Source organism: Phragmites australis, chromosome 24, assembly GCF_958298935.1.
Source record: "Phragmites australis chromosome 24, lpPhrAust1.1, whole genome shotgun sequence".
NCBI classification, from domain to species: Eukaryota; Viridiplantae; Streptophyta; class Magnoliopsida; order Poales; family Poaceae; genus Phragmites; species Phragmites australis.
Window position 1 is genome coordinate 12,884,263 of NC_084944.1, and position 16,552 is coordinate 12,900,814.

At 41.7% G+C, this 16,552-nt stretch overlaps 1 long non-coding RNA gene across 1 annotated transcript; it reads right to left on the reverse strand.

Annotated features, from left to right (window-relative positions):
- Positions 1 to 378: 378 nt before the first annotated feature.
- LOC133907633 (uncharacterized) lies at positions 379 to 1,622 on the reverse strand. The gene is made up of 3 exons (XR_009907994.1): positions 1,483 to 1,622; positions 795 to 827; positions 379 to 690 (listed from the first exon to the last, which is right to left on the reverse strand). It is a non-coding gene; the product is annotated as an uncharacterized LOC133907633 (long non-coding RNA).
- Between the last annotated feature and the right edge of the window lie 14,930 nt (positions 1,623 to 16,552).

The window sequence follows — 16,552 nt, forward strand, 5'->3', positions numbered from 1 at the left end:
ATCTGGACATTTTTTCGCTAATTTTGGTTCATGTTTCTGTAAATGTTTCTTTACAAATGTTGGGGCAGTTTGTAATTTCGTTACTTCTAAGTAATGAAATTCTGGGATGACCCGTTATGGAAAAAAAATATACCTCATTTGGTCAGTTAACATTTTTGTTCGCTGATAGAGTCGCATCCTGGCCAATTGTTTTGACATAAGGGTGGCCGTGGAAATCCACGTCTTCCCAACAGTTAGTCATAGCTTATTTGGCTTCACACGAAATAATGAATCAAAGATTATTTTGTCGAAGCCGAAATATAATGGTCATTCACCATGTGCACTCCTAAGCACTAGCCCGACTTAGGAAACCATAACCACACATATGTTCGAACCAAATGACAAAGTGCAGATCAACTGCACTGCTTGATTATTGTTGATACATCATACATGTATAGAAAACTAGTCCAGTACATGTACATAACCTTACGCCAGGAGCCCGGGATTATACCACACATACATACTATTAGCTAGATTATCACCACTCCATTATAACACATATGCGCTAGGGCACAACCACACGTATATATAGCATATATATACTGCATGAATCATGTCCTTCATCCAAGCAGCGTTTTTTATTTAGTTTGATAAGCTTGACCTAGGGGCTGCCACCACCGTTTTTTGGAACAGAGTTGTAGCCACCCCTTCCTGAATTCATTTCAAAATCAAAAAGTGCAAACTTTTAATTAGAATGTACCATCACTTAAAGAAGATCGGCTGGGAGATTATACAGAACAGAGATTGCTACTTACCGTCAGGATGGTAAGAGTTGTATCCACTCCTTCCTGCGTTCAAAAGGTGAAATTGGTTAGCCGTAGAGGACTAGAGAGATCTTAAGCCACATTATTAGGATTTTTTTTAGCACTACCCACGCATATATGCTACTTACTATTAGCACTATCTGCAAAAACTTTTAAGGATATTAGAAATATTATGCACTAGTTATTATCCTATTAATCGTATACCAAGGCTAAGTAGGGTGTCTAGTGATTTCATATGTTATTTCTGTTGACAGACGCTTGTTCATATGACACTTTGCTAGTACAGTTAGTAAATAAAAGCCCCTGCTATTTATAAGTGATGTTGTACAATCTGTCATCAATATTTAGATTTTTTATTATCAACGTAGCTCAAACTGTTTAGATTGGACGTATGGAAATGGAAACTAGCCATATATATCACCATATGAGCTATACTTTTGTATAATCATAAGTATTATTTTAAGAAGCCATGTCTCATGGAGCATATGTAAGAAGACCACAGTATCAAATAAGAGAGAATGGAGAGAGTATAGATCAACCATTGAAATAAAAAAGAAAAAAGAAGAAGAAGGGAGGTGCCATAGTAACGACTTACGAACCGCGCACCCAGCGGCTAGCTTATACGCATGCATGGATGACCTTTCAACCATTAAAGAAAAAGACGGCATGCATGTGTTACCTGCTTCGACGGAGCTGGTGCAAATGACACAAACCATGGCAGCTACAACTAGGAGCACCATGCACAAGGAGAAAGCAGAGTATTGCTTCGTCATGGCGTGTGTGTCTCTCTCTACTTGGTTCTAGTTTAGAAGACTTAACTTGCTATCGATCTGGGCAGCGTTCTATTTATAGCCTCAACCATTTCCCCCTGGAAGCTACCTCTAACAAGCAGATTAAAAAGTCAAATCCATCAGTATCAAAACCGAAGTATTCAAACCGAATATAGTAAAGATTTTACATGCTGATCAACAAGTCAAATCCATCAATGTCTGTACCGGAATATTCAAACCAAATATAGTAAAAGATTGGTATGAATGTGGTTCATGGATCTACCAGAAATTAATCAAATAGTGAGGTTTTTCTTAGTCAATAGTAAAATTATGGTTGTGCATTAGGATGCTGCGGTTACACATCACCTCACGGGACTACTTTGGCCATTGGATTGTGAGAAAAATACCTTGCCTTTTTTCTGTTACTCCGTAGTCTGAATAGCTCGTGAACTCAAGATGTTCATACCAATCTGGGTCAGTATGGACTCATAACACGTGGGGTTGCCTCTGTAACCTGATTGCCTTGTTGGAAGTTCAGTTACATGGCCTTAATTCTGCAGTACTAGTTTCAGGTTCAGTTAGTAAGACACACCCTGCCTTGTTTCTTTGGCTTAGTTCTTTCCAGTACTCAAGATGTCGTTTTGATATTGGAAGTACATAACTAGAGTAGTTCTGAAATCTGCTCTTAAACTGGCTCGTAACTATGCGCCGTCAGCTCTTGTTTTTGTTCTAATGGTGGCATCAAAGTATAGTCGCGCACACTATGATATCTGGGTCAGTATGGACTCTAACCTGAAATTTGGTATAAGCAGTGAACACTAGCTAGATTTGTGCAAATAATATGATCTAAAGGTTAGTAGGGCGTCCAATTAATTTAACATCAATGGAAAGGCTTTTAAAAAAAATGAAAGCAGGAGCACTGCTCAATCGATTGAGGAAAGCATGCAGAGTTTTACAAGTGGTGTATTACATGAAAAACTAGGAAGACTCAGGGTGCTTAACATGGATAAACTAATCTAAGCTCTGGCTGCCATAGGCCTGGCGCCTCAACGCAATTTCGTCCTAGATGTTGTTGAAGACTTGGGCCAATTGTTGCATTTTGCCTCCAAAGATTCTTCAGTTCCACTCCTTTCATATGTTCCAAACGTTGTACATTAAGAAAGCAGACGTCCACAGTCCGTGATTGTCTGATCACAGATCACAGGTGTCCAAACTCTCATCTTCTCCCACACTTCTCTAGTGTATAGGGACAGTACAAGCAGAGGTGTGCTGCTGTTTCAAGGTCTTGATCACAGAGCACACAGGTCTGACCGCATGGCCAATGTCTGGCTTCAAGTTTGTCCGCAGTTAGTTTCTTGGCTTGGACCAAGAGCCATGCAAAGAACCTGCGTTTGCCTTCCGCTTGGACTTGATGATGTAAACGCCGTCATGAGTCCTCCATTTCCAGATAAGCTCTGTTCGCCCAAACCGTCAGCATGATTCGTGGACTCGGTCTCTTTGCTCTTAGCTCTTTGATGAGGTTCTGAGTGTAGAGAAAGTTGTCGTGGATGCTTCTATTTTTTATGAAGGCGCTCTGACTTTAGGATACTAGATTTGCTTAAGCAACCAACCAATCTGTTAGCTAAGATCTTGGAGATGATTTTTGCAATGCCATCCATGACGCTGATAGGCCCGAAGTCTTTAATGTTTTTGGCATCTGTTTTCTTTGGAATGAGTACGAGGTGGGCGGAGTTGAGGAGCTTGAAATGTCGATGGTGCTGCTGGTAGAAAAATTCCACTGCTTGCATCACTTCACTTTTACAACATTCCAGCTAGATTTGAAGAAAATCCCACGTAGCTGTCTGGCCCAGGCATTTAAATTTTGTTTTACAATTTTTTTGTTCACGGGCGAAATGACCAAAATTCACGAAATTTCGCTAAAATTTCGGTCATTGTCCTCTGCTACTGGATCTCATATGTCAGTGAAAAATTTAAGAATTAAATATTTTGTTCCTCTCCGAAATTTCTGAAATCTGCGAAATCCATGATCACCTATTTAACCTCCTCTTCTGTGAAAACATCCTGAAGCTGTCGAGGTTGTGTCTATTTATCCCAATTGCCTGCCAATTCAGCGATAGTGGTCTGCTGGTCGGTGCACCATAGAGCTGACTGAAATGTGAGTGTACCTTTTTCTCCTTTTCAGCATGAGTATGCAGAGTTCCTTCTACTATCTCTAGGCTCTGAATGAATTTTTTTCTCCTTCTTCCATTAATTCTTAGGAAGAAGAGCTTGGATTGTGCATCTGCCGAATTTTTTCTCCTTCCGTCTATTCCTGTTAGGTGAGATTGTTGCTTGGCTCTCAACTTTTCTATCGCAGCCATGCCCAGGTAGCGCTGTTTGAGTTTCCTTTTTAGCTGCAGCTCTTTTTGACTCAATGCTTTATATTCTTGGACCAAGTCTAAGATCCATATAAGATGTTTTGCAGCCACTAGTAAAAGCTTTTTGTTGCCCACTCTCGACTTTTCCCACTGCAGCTTCTTGCCGGCGCTCTGCATTTTGTTGTGTAATCTGAGGAAGGGGTTTGTCGCCAACATGGGTTGGTTCCATGCTGTCTCAACATCCTCTGGATAGCCCGGCAGTTTGGGCCAGAAGGCCTCAAAGCGTAGTCCCTTGCAGATTCTTGCGGCTGTATCGCCCTTCAGAAGGATTGGACAGTGATCGGATGCGATGACGATGCGTGCTTGGAGACCCGAATCCCGTCTTTAGCGCGTGTAACCATTGCCTGGTCATTGGCCGCCGCTGCGCCGGCCGCCACGCCATGTGCCATGCCTGCGCCCGAGGCGTGCGTCCTGCCCGCGCTCGCACCGTGCGCCACCGCCATGCTGGCCTGCATCTCAGCCGTGCTGGCCACCGTGGCGCCGTGTGCCGCGGCCGTGTCGTTCGCTGTTGCCACGCTGACTGCGACGCCAAGACGGCGCGCGTAGACCCGAAGTGGTGTGCCACTGCCGTCGCTGCCTACGCCAAGTGGGGCCATGCCCGCGCTGCCCGCTGTCGCCACACCGGCTCCGTGCCCACGCTGTGGGTCACCGCCACGATGACCGCTGCCTCGTCCGTGTCGCCTGCGCCACCGGTTGCACTGCTGATGAAAGAAAACGTTTTCTACGAACAAGATACGGCGAGAACTAATTTTCAGAAGTGGCTTAAATTTAGAAAAAAAAACGAAGTGGATATGAGTGCCTAGAGTTTTCGGGGAAATCTGTTGTCCTCTTGGCTGAGGGCTAGGGTCAGTATAATTTAAATTTTACTAAATGAATTTTGAAAGAATTTTAATCGAATTTCAAGTAGTTATCGTGATGACTGTGTATTTTTTGTTACCGCTGGGAACCGGTAACCGTTTGCAAAAGGTAAATAAAACCTTCGTCTGGATTCAAGTTTGTCCGCAGTTTGTTTCTTGGCTTGGACCAAGAGTCATGCAAAGAACCTGTGTTTGCCTTCCGCTTGGGCCTTCCAGATTGTCTTGCCATCGAACCAGCTGAAGCAACCTTGGAATTGAATTAGGTAGGCGGACTTGAAGGTGTAAACGCCGTCTTGAGTCTTCCATTTCCAGATAAACTTTGTTCGCCCATACAGTCAGCACGACTCCTGGACTCAGTCTCTTTGCTCTGTGTAGCTCTTTGATAAGGTTCTGAGTAAAGAAAGTTGTCGTGGATGCTTCTATTTTTTATGAAGGCGTTCTGACTTTGGGATACAAGATTGCTTAAGCATCCAACTAATCTGTTAGCTAAGATCTTGGAGATGATTTTTGCAATGCCATGTATGACGCTGGTAGGCCGGAAGTCTTTAATGTTTTTGGCATCTGTTTTCTTTGGAATGAGTACCAGGTGGGCGGAGTTGAGGAGCTTGAAATGTCGATGGTGTTGCTGGTAGAAAAAGTCCACTGCTTGCATCACTTCGCTTTTATCACATCCCAGCTAGATTTGAAGAATATCCCATGTAGTCGTCTGGCCCAGGGACTTCAATTTCGTTTTATAATTTTTTTTCACCAGCGAAAAAATCGAAATTCATGAAATTTTACTGAAATTTCGGTCATTGTCCACTGCTTATGTGGGTCCCACGTGTCAGTGAAAGAAAATTCCGAAATCAGATATTTCATTCCACTCCAAATTTCGCAAATCCATTGTAGATCAATAACTCTAAAAGACGTCAATCACAGGGGATGAATGATTGTGCGGAAGCTAAAGACTTAATTTTCAAAGTTCTGGACAAATTAATCATACAACACTAAAATTGACTTGCAGAAAAATCCGTCTGTTGGATTGCCCTCAAATCTTAACTGTATATACTAGACATCAATATGCAACAAACGATATAAGAATCAGGTCAATCGGATATGCAGATATAATGATATGAAATTCACAAGCAAATTGTTCTACACCGTGACACGAAACGCGGATTGATTAAACCCTAATCCGTTATTAATAAAGAATTACGAATTTCGAACCAATCAAACTTTCAGAGACTTACCAAGATGGTCTAGGATGACTTTGGATGGACTCAATCAAGTCTTACCACACTAGAGTAGAAGATCCAGGAAATCCGAAAGTGGCAGTGAAACACAATGAAGAACGTCGATCAAGGTCAAAATTTCAACTCATCATCTTACCGAATATGATCTTTATTATGTAGATGAGTTTAAAATATGCATACACAACACCCTTACAAGGATTTCTATGAAATCCCAAAACCCTCGATGCAAACTCTAGGCTCTCCTCTGGGTTGTTCTCCCTGTTGTTGTCGTTCTTTTTCTATGAGCCACAACCCCTTTGTATTTATATCACCAGACCCAACACTAGATCTAGTCCTTTTCCTAGTTGTATCGCAACAGGACACGGGCTACCAAATAACCAATGTCATTTCCATAAACGAATCCAAACTAGCCCGAGTCCTTCCCCGACTCGACCTCGACTATTTATGGAGCATGACTCTATGACTTCGATGTGTCACACACATGTCTTGTCGGACTACAGCCCCACCATGCCATGTACTCGAATGACTACATCGTCCAACCACATCTTCATCTAGTCGGATCGTGGCCCGACCACGACCAGTGACCACGTCTAGTGACCACGACCAATGACCACAACCAGTGACCACTACTTCACGTGTAGTGTTCTCTAGCCTGAATGTCTTACATGACTTCCTGACTACCTTGACATCAGTTCCTTCCTGAACCTAGTTAAAGTCCATGTCACCGACCACGTTCCGCTTCAGGACACACCTGCACATATAAAACAAACAACCAATATTAGCACAAGTTCTCCAAACTTGACTCAAGGTTAATCCATACAATATCTACTTATCAAAATCGACTATGCTACCAGACGTATATCAAGCAACATCATATTACCAATTTATGAATTAACATTGTCTTTGTCAATTTCACTAAAACAACCAATGGTTCATTAGATCTCACATCCATGATCACTGATTTCACCTCTTCTATGAAAACCTCCTAAAGGTGTTGAGGTTGCCAATTCAGCGATAGTGGTCTGCTGGGCAGTGCAACATAGAGCTGACTGAAAATGCAGAGTTCCTTCTACTATCTCTAGGCTCTGAATGAATATTTTCTCCTTCTTCCGTTAATTCTTAGGAAGACAAGCTTGGATTGTGCATCTGCCAAATTTTTTTCTCCTTCCGTTTATTCCTGTTAGGCGAGATTGTTGCTTGCTCTCAACTTTTCTATCGGAGCCATGCCCAGGTAGCGTTGTTTGAGTTTTCTTTTTAGTTGCAGATCTTTTTGACTCAATGCTCTATATTCTTGGACTACGTCTAAGATCCATATAAGCTGTTTGCAGCCACTAGTAAAAGCTTTTTGTTGCCCACTCTCGACTTTTCTCACTTGTTGGGGTTACCATCAAGAACTCCTAACACCCCTTAGCTCCGCTAGTCTAAATCCGAAGATCATCAAGCTTAGGACCCCTCCGGAACCCTCAGGCCACAACCCCCGGAAGCTTGGGAAGGGGCGAGGGGCCCTAGTAAGACCGCCACTAGCCATGTGGTATCTGACATGATATAACTGACATTTAATGCCGGTCAAGTGGCAACCACCTGACACGCCAGAACATGTGGCGGTAGCCTGACACGCCACACAAGACCAGCATCGTAGTTGGCGACCGACCAAGCATTGTGGCCACCTGTCGCCATAGTGACTGCCATGGCTAGGTGATGTCATCAGAGTTGTCGATATTTTGGCCTCTGGCATGGGCCATGTATTACTATACTAGCCATGTATCCTAGTTGTACAAGTAATAGCTTGTATCTCTACCACTGGTAGGGGCATGTATAAAACCATATGCTCTGGAGGGCTATATAAATACTGACCATAGACACACGGTTCTAGGGACAAAATTCATGATAACGACCATAGGCACTCTCTTCCTCTCCACTGCTTCTCTAAGCTTGAGTCACTACAAGGAGTTTGGCTCTCACTGTACTTTGTTCATAGAAAACATTTTCTTTCACCCATAGCTGACATCGTCTGTGGGGATCATAGAAGCACTAGGAGAGATAGGATGCCACCAATGAAGAAGACCACCCATGCAGTGCCTCGAGCAGCTGGCTCCATGGTCACGCCTGCTCAAAAGTCCGCACGGCAAACGCAACCAAAAGCGTGCTATACCAATTCTAGCACCCCAACTGGGGGCGACAATGAGTCCACGCTCAGGCAGAGTGAGGGTGCCACGGCCATTGCCAGCACATGCGTTTGACGCTACGGGCCCTGCTGGTTTGGATGGCCTATAATAGCAGGATGGAGACAACATCACGGTACCTCAAGGGGTTGTGGCCGAGGCCACAGCTATACAAGCCACCGCCACTAGGCAGCAGCCGCATGTGGTAGCCCTTCGAGACAATTGGAGGAGCTGTAGGCAGCCCTTTGGGCCATGCATCATGCCGCAGTCATAACTGAGGACACCCCCAGGATGGCCAATGTCGTGGGGTCTCCAGGCATCGGGGGCCACCGGGGGCGTCGCTTGTGCTCCTCATCGCCCTCGAGTGCCACCCCGGACACTCCGCACGCAACCAAACCCTGGGTCCGTCGGCACGAAGCTCTACTCCTAGACTCTGACTCGCCCCTGCAAGAGAGCCTACAGGTCATGCCCTTCCTAGATGGGTTTTGGACCCCCAAACTTCCTAAATCTAGCAGCGATTAGGACCCGAAGGAGTTCGTCCGCTCATACGCTCTCGCCATCTGATACGGACATTCTAGCCAGTCATGTAAACAAAGATGCTTCACCCGTAAACCAAATTGCTCCAAGCATAAATGAAGCTACTTCGCATGTAAACCAACCAAATGAAGGTGGATACACAGTCCAAGGACCGATTACATGAAGCCATGCTAAAAAGATACAACAAGAGGTGAACTTGCTTCTTACTAAGTTGAACTTTAATATTGATGAGAATTTTACACTACCTAACATGTGTCTATTTGAAATTGTATATAGATTCAAACCGATTGCTCCTATCGATTTGATACCTCTATCATTGCATGAAAGGAGTAACATAGAAGCCTCAAGACGTGCTGCATATGTCAAGAGGATACATGAAAAGAATAAGGAAGAAATTGAGAAGAAAGCCAAATGCCATGCTGCGAAGCCCAATAAGCATCGCAAGAAGCTAACTTTTAAAACTGGTGATCTGGTTTGGGTACATCTGCGCAAGGAGAACTTTCCAGACAAGCGTAAATCCAAGTTGATGTTGCGGGCAAATGGACCATTCAAAGGCCTGCCAAAGTCAATGACAATGCTTACAAGATTGTGCTTCCTGAAGAATATGGTGTAAGCACAACATTCAATATTTCTGATTTGTCACCCTTCATCGGTAAAGTTGAGGACTACTCCTTTTCAAGAGGGGAAGGATGATGTAGACATTCCAGCCAGTTATGTAAACCAAGATGCTTCACCCATAAACCAAATTACTCCAAGCATAAATGAAGCCACTTCGCATGTAAACCAACCAAATGAAGGTGGATACGTAGTCCAAGGACTGATTACACAAAGCCGTGCCAAAAATATACAACAAGAGGTGAACTCGTTTCTTACTGAGTTGAACTTTAATATTGATGAGAATTTTATACTACCTAAAATTTGTACATTTGTTTATCTAAGGTTTACACCTGAAGAGAAGGATATTGCTCTGGATGCAAAGGGTTACACCATGAAGAGGAGCATTTACGTGAAGACAGCCTTCAACACTCTCAGTATTGTGACAACTGCTTCAACTTCCATGAGTCATGCGACCAAGCCAGTGATGATTCAGCATGCATAATACATACGGTTGGAAAGATAATCAAGTCTACTTTCACACCCAACCATCATTTCGATTTCCCAATAAGGAGTAATCATCAATTTACTGAAGACTGCCAGAAGCTAAACAGCTGCATGAGACTCCTCGACTTTAGACCTTTCAACTAGCTTATCTTCAAGGAAACTCAAGCAACCTTTCACACCTAGCTAGGAGGGTTGTTCCTAGTATAAGTACCCCCTTGTATCACTGTTATGGAGATTTTTGGATAATTGAAAATCCCCTTATTTAGTTGTGTCCTAACAATTTCAAAGAGTGATCTCTACCCCTTTGCTTTTGTGGGTTCCTTGTGGAATTACAGAAGCGGACGTTCGAGTCTCCCAATTGGTGCTCCTGCTCCGTTTGATTGCAGGTTGTGTTGGTTGGTAACTTAGAGTGTGGTTGGGCGAATCCTCAATTTAGGTTGTCGTATTGAGATGGTGATTGGCTTCGAATTTTATTTGCCAGGTTGCACTGTTATCCGGCTGCTTGCGACTAGTTATCCAGCTTCTTTGAAACTAGTTATGTTATTTGTGATCCTACATCATGAAGATCGGAACACACTTCGTATCATCTGGTATCAGAACCTTCGTTGCCATAGTAGGATTGTTTACCCCTATCTTCATATATTTTGTGTTCGTCCTATCCACCAAAAAGCTAATTTTTTTTTTTTGCCATAACCCTTTGTTTCTGCATATGTTATTTTGGTGAGTTTAGTTAAGTTTCTATCCATTAGAGTCTTTATTTTAGTTGCTAATCATCCATTCTTTGTGTATCCTTTGTGTTGTTCTATGTTTTTGCGTCATTTCATATCTCTATGTGAAAATCCCCCCCCCCCCCAAAAAAAGTCATAAGCCAAGTTCATCCTTTGTGAAAACTTTGATCCCATCAAGTTCTAGCTGCTGGTTGTGTTGGGGTTTGTCTTGTATTTGTGATCATTATATATCTGGTCTTGTGAAGTGATTAGCAAAAGAAGTGAGAAAGATCGGTTCGCACAAGTGCGTAAACCTTGAATCTAGTTGTGCGATCAGTTGTAATCCTTTTGTCAAAGTGTGTAGAGTGTAAACCATCCCTCAAGTGCGCAACCCATTTGCTATCATTTCTTTGGTGCAAAATTTTGCTTGGGTTTGATTGCAACACTTGCATCCCAGGCATACTCCATGTTTGCATCAAATCTGAATTTTCTTTTGTGAGTGAGTTGATCCATATACTTCATTCATATCTTGTGATTAGCACTAGGCATTGAATCTCTAGTTTGGATTGTTACTTAGCTTTACAATAACTAGAATTCAGATTGCTCCTTGTGCATCAACTCCCCACTAAGCTCCACAAACAAGCCACCATAAATGGAAATATGGTCGTGTATTCGGTTAACCGTTACTTTTACCACCACACGTTTACTTCTGTAATCTGCAGAGAAAACATAAGAGCTTGGGTTGGTAAGAGACAGTGAGGTTGTGCGATTCCACATGTTGTCCTATTTGACATATTTTTCTGCTTGTGTATCACTAATCGTGTAAGAAAGATGGCAATTAATCCAGAGGAATATGTGTCCCTTGCTCAATTCAATGAGCTGAAGCAAAGCTTAGAGGAGAAACTAGAGAGGAGTTCACAAGAAATTCAAGCCCTCATAAATCTTGTTCATGGTTGTCAATAAGCCTTTGATTGTGAGAGTAATCAATATAAGGAAGTTGTTGAAACCAATGCAGAAACTGCTACCTAGCGTTCAAGACAACAATAAGAACGTGATGCTTTCCCTTGTCATCGACCACCACATCCAGAACATGGAAACAATGATGTGCATGACAGGGGGAAGAGGTCGTGGTCATAGGAATAATGACCATGAAGAAGAAGAAGAGGACGAGTATGAACCATTACAAAATGATGGCCATCGACATCAAGGCAATCGGGCACATAATCAACCCCAAGAAGAGAGGTTTAGTAAACTAAAATTTACCATGCCTAAATTTGATGGAGGATCTGACCCTGAAATTTATCTCACACGGGAGCTGAAAGTTGACAATATATTTCGCATTCATAACTATTCTAAAGGAAAGAAGTTAGCAATGGCTTCTCTTGAGTTCGATGATTATGCTATAATTTGGTGGGAGCAAGTTATTTGTGATCGTGAGGAAGTGGAATAGCTTGCTATTGTATTATGGGCTGACATGAAAAGAGAAATGAAAGCTTGATTTGTGCTGAAGCATTATCAGTGTGATCTTTTGGACAAGCTGCGGAATTTGAAGCAAGGTAATCTCTCCATTGAAGAGTATTACAAAGAAATGGAGAAGGCCATGATCAGGGCTAATATAAATAAGCATGAAGAACAATCTATGGCACGGTTTATGTCTGATTTACACTGCAATATTTAGCATATTATTGAATTTTAGCCATGTCAAAATCTTGTTGATCTAGTACATCAAGCAAGCAAAGCCGATTTTCAATTGCAGCAAGATGCGAAGTCAAGCAAAGTCAGCCCTTGTAGAACTAGAGTTGAAACTAATACAAGCAAAAATGGCTCACGGTTTACTGCAGCTCGAGGAATCATTACACGCTCAATTGATGGTTTACGTTCCAATGCTCTTAGTGGAAAGGAAATCGTTGCTGCAAGTCTGAGCAGTAAACCTACAACATCCATCACTTCTTCCATGGGTTCTACAACTAAGAGTAGTGGAATTCAATGCTTCAAGTGTGGAGGATGTGGTCATGTCATAAAAGAGTGCCCAAATAACTGCACCATACTTGTTAATGAGCATGGCAAGTATGAATCGGCTAGTGAAGAAGAGCAAGATGTTGAAGAAGATGGAAAATTTAAGGATGCTCTTGAAAATGAGGATCACACATCATGTGAATATGAGAGTGGTGATGGTCTTGTTGTGGCTCAAATATTGAGTGTGCAGCTGAAGGAAATTGAAAATAAATAGCAACATAATTTGTTTCAAACAAGATCCAAGGTTGAAGACAAGGTTATTAAGGTAATCATTGATGCCAGGAGCTGCCACAATCTTACAAGTAAAAAGATGGTTGAAAAGCTTAATTTGAGGCTGTTACCATATCCACACCCATATCATGTGCAATGATTGAATGATCCGGGAGATATTAAGATTGCATATAGGGTAAAACTACCATTCAAGATTGGTGAATATATTGAAACTGTAGAGTGTGATGTGGTGCCCATGATGGTGTGCCATCTGCTGTTGGAAAGGCCTTGGCAATATGATCGTTCATCCCTTCATTATTGATGCACTAACACATACACTCTCAAGTGGAAAAGCAAAGATTTGTTGCTTAATTAAGCCCATGACCCCTCAGCAAATTATGGCTTAATATTTGCAAAAGAGTTTAGTAGTGAAAGTGAAGAGTGAGCAAGAAAGAGAGAAAAAGAATAATCTGAGTGCCACCCACAATTTAGTGAGTGAGAGCGACAAGCCAAATGTGAGAGATAAAAAGAAAAGAGACAGAGAGAATGTAGCCATGTTAGCCAGCAAATCTGAAATGAGAGATGTGAGGAATCACCCAGATCAAATACTCTTTGTGTTTGTGTACAAGGATGTGTTGCTTCCAGCTAATGACATAACATCTCTTCCTAGTGATGTGTCTCATCTTTTTTAGGACTATGAAGATGTGTTTTCAAGGGAAACCCCAGCTGGACTTCCTCCTTTACGTGGCATTGAACATCAAATTGATCTCATCCCGAGGGTTGCACTACTAATCAACCACCATACCGCACCAACCCCGAAGAAACAAAGGAGATTCAAAGGCAAGTGTAAGAACTTTAAATAAAAGGTTATGTGCGTGAAAGTTTAAGTCCTTGTGTTTTTCCTATGATCTTGGTGCCAAAGAAAGATGGTTCATGAAGGATGTGTGTTGATTGTAGAGCCATCAATAATATCATTGTTCGCTATCGTCATTCTATTCCTAGGCTAGATGATATGCTTCATGAGTTGAGTGGTTCCATAATATTCACTAAAATTGATTTGAGAAGTGGTTACTGTCAAATAAGAATGAAAATTGGTGATGAATGGAAAATTGCTTTCAAAACAAAGTTTGGACTGTATGAATGGTTAGTTATACCTTTCGGTTTGACTAATGCTCCTAGCATTTTAATGGGATTAATGAACCATGTCTTGAGAGCTTTCATTGGAAAATTTGTTATGGTTTACTTTGGGTATATCCTAATTTACAGCAAGCATTTGAGGAGCATTTTGGTCATCTTTGGCAAGTTTTGGATGTGCTTAGAAAAGAAAGATTATTCGCTAGCCTTGAGAAGTGCACCTTTTGTACAGATTAGGTTGTGTTTCTTGGCTTTGTTGTTTTAGGAAAGGGAATTTAAGTGGATGAATAAAAGGTGAAGGCAATCAAGGACGGGCCAACTCCTGTGAATGTAAGCCAGGAGAGAAGTTTTCATGGTCTTACTGGTTTTTATAGGAGATTTGTGAGAGATTCAGTACCATAGCTGCACCCTTGAATGAATTGACAAAGAAAGGTATTGCATTTGAATGGGGAGAATCACAAGAGCATGCTTTTCAAGAACTAAAGAAACATTTGACTAAAGCACCTTTGTTGATTTTACCTGATTTCACTAAAACTTTTGATGTTTAATGTGATGATAGTGGGATTGGTATAGGAGGTGTGCTCATGCAAGAAGGAAAATCTGTAGCATATTTTAGTGAAAAATTAGGAGGTGCACAACTGAATTATTCCGTGTATGACAAAGAGTTATATGCTTTGGTTTGAGTGCTTGAAACTTGCCAACATTACTTGTGGCCAAAAGAATTTGTTATCCATTCAGATCATGAGGCTTTAAAGTACTTGAAGGGCTAAGCTAAACTAAACCATAGACATACCAAGTGGGTTGAGTTCATAAAAACTTTCCCATATGTTGTGAGATACAAGAAAGGTAAGGAAAACCTTGTGGTGAGGCTTTGTCTTGTAAAAATGTCTTGTTGAATCAGCTAGAGGTGAAGGTGATTCGCCTAGAGAGTTTGAAAGATTTGTATGGTGGAGACTCTGAATTTTCAGAACCATATGTACAATGTAGAAATGGGAAAGGATGGGAGAGATATCACTTGCATGATGGATTCTTATTTCGAGCTAACAAGTTGTGTGTTCCAAATTCTTCAATTAGACTTTTGTTGTTGTAGGAAGCACATGCAGGTGGATTGATGGGTCACTTTGGATGTGATAAGACCTATGAGCTGTTGGCAGACCATTTATATTTGCCAAAGATGAGAAGAGATGTTAAGAGATTCGTGCAGCACTGCATCACATTCCACAAAACCAAGTCAAAACTGAACCCCCATGGTTTATATATTCCACTTCCGGTCAATGTTCCTTGGGAGTACATTAGCATGGATTTTGTGTTGGGGTTACCTAGAACTAAGAGAGGGAGGGATTCAATTTTTGTTGTTGTTAATAGATTCTCAAAGATGACAAATTTTATATCATGTCATAAAAGCGATGATGCTTCCCATATAGCAAATTTGTTTTTCAGGGAAATTATGAGATTACATGGGATGCCAGAGATAATTATTTCAGATTGTGACACAAAATTTTTGAGCTACTTTTGGAAGACGTTGTGGGCAAAACTTAGAACAAAGTTGCTATTTTCTGCAACATGTCACCAACAAATGGATGGGCAAACTGAGGTGTTGAATAGAACACTTTCAATGCTACTATGAACGATGATTAAGAAGAACTTGAAAGAGTGGAAAGAATGCTTACAACATATGGAATTTTCTTATAACAGGGCAGCACACTCTACCACTAACATGTGTATATTTGAAATTGTATATAGATTCAAACCGATTGCTCCTATCGATTTACTGCCTCTACCATTGCAGGAAAGGAGTAACATAGAAGCCTCAAGGCGTGCTGCATATGTCAAGAGGATACATGAAAAGAACAAGGAAGAAATTGGGAAGAAAGCAAAACGCTATGCTGCAAAGGCCAATAAGCATCACAAGAAGCTGACTTTTGAACCGGGTGATCTGATTTGGGTACATCTACGCAAGGAGCACTTTCCAGACAAGTGTAAATCCAAGTTGATGTTGCGGGCAGATGGACCATTCAAATTCCTGGTCAAAGTCAATGACAATGCTTACAAGATTACGCTTCCTGAAGAATATGGTGTAAGCACAACATTCAATGTTGCTGATTTGTCACCCTTCATCGATGGAGACAAGTTAGAGTCGAGGACTACTCCTTTTCAAGAGGGGAAGGATGATGTAGACATTCCAGCCTGTCATGTAAACTAAGATGCTTCACTCATAAACCAAATTCCTCCAAGCATAAATGAAGCCACTTCACATGTAAACCAACCAAATGAAGGTGGATACGTAGTCCAAGGACCGATTATATGAAGCCATGCCAAAAAGATACAATAAAAGGTGAACTCGCTTCTTACTGAGTTGAACTTTAATATTCATGAGAATTTTATACTACCTAAATGTTATACATTTGTTTTGCTAAGGTTTACACATAAAGAGAAAGACATTACTCTGGATGCAAAGGGTTACGCCAAGAAGAGGAGCGTTTACATGAAGACAACCTTCAACACTCTCAATATTGTGACAACATTAAGAAACTTTTTGGCGGGGGAAGGGATTGGGTTGGCGGGGTGGAGCCCACCATGGCAGAGAGAGAGAGAAGGAAGCAGCT